Here is a 939-nt window from a genome sequence, read left to right as displayed (position 1 = left end):
CTCCCAGCATCACTTGACAACCTATGTCGGTGTGTTTACGTCACTGTAACTTAGTGGTTCGGTAGAAGGGACCAATAGCATAAACACCAGACTTACAAAGAATAAGTCTAGGCATATTACAGCACAAAGGACAGCGTAGCGTCCGAGTGATCAACATTCCAGCTTCACAAATCCAACACCTACCATGACTTATCAACAAAAACGTTTATGAGATGTGTATTTAATATCCTTTCTCCCCTGGCAGGCCTGGTCATTTCCATAAGCAAACACTTGACAGTCTGCATCCCTTGAATCACGCCTCTCAATCTTCAATTTCGATACAGACTACGACTAGGCCTCGAACATTAGCCGCAGCAGGACTTCTCGCTACAGTGAAAATTTATCATATTTTCCCTCGTTTCATGGCGCTGACTAAATATTTCAAGCAGTTCATCTGGGCGTACTGTTCTTTCGCAAGACCCCTTGGTTATCATCGACCCACTGTAATTCTTCGCCGACCCCTAGGGGGTCCCTCAGATCCATTTTGGCGACCCCTGATATATATAAATCACACAGGTAACACGAGTAAGATAATGAAGCAAAGAGAAGACAGCCAAATAATGCATGGAAGCACGTACCTAAAAAGCGTAGGAATATAAAGTGAAAAGATAGCAATCAAAGGAATGTACAATGAAGATAAATAAGCACAAATTCAGTATCCTGCATTTTTCTTCTCTAATACTTTTGTTTTCTCTAATACTTTTCCTTCTCTTTGATAAAGAATACCACCGAAATATGAGATTCAGTTCAGTCTCTTCCTTTGGCGTTTTATCTCCGCTGTATGCTTCATTGATTGTTGCTTGCTCGCTTTAAATTTGTCTTTTTTTTTCTTTTACAGTTACATGCTTTCGCTCTTTTGACACCGTATATTTATATTTGTTTATCTCTTACTCATGTTAT

The sequence above is a fragment of the Octopus bimaculoides genome, chromosome 5 (assembly GCF_046866305.1).
Source record: "Octopus bimaculoides isolate indiv1 chromosome 5, ASM4686630v1, whole genome shotgun sequence".
In the NCBI taxonomy this organism is placed as follows: domain Eukaryota; kingdom Metazoa; phylum Mollusca; class Cephalopoda; order Octopoda; family Octopodidae; genus Octopus; species Octopus bimaculoides.
The sequence above is the reverse complement of the archived record's forward strand: the minus strand, read 5'-3'. Positions refer to the sequence as shown.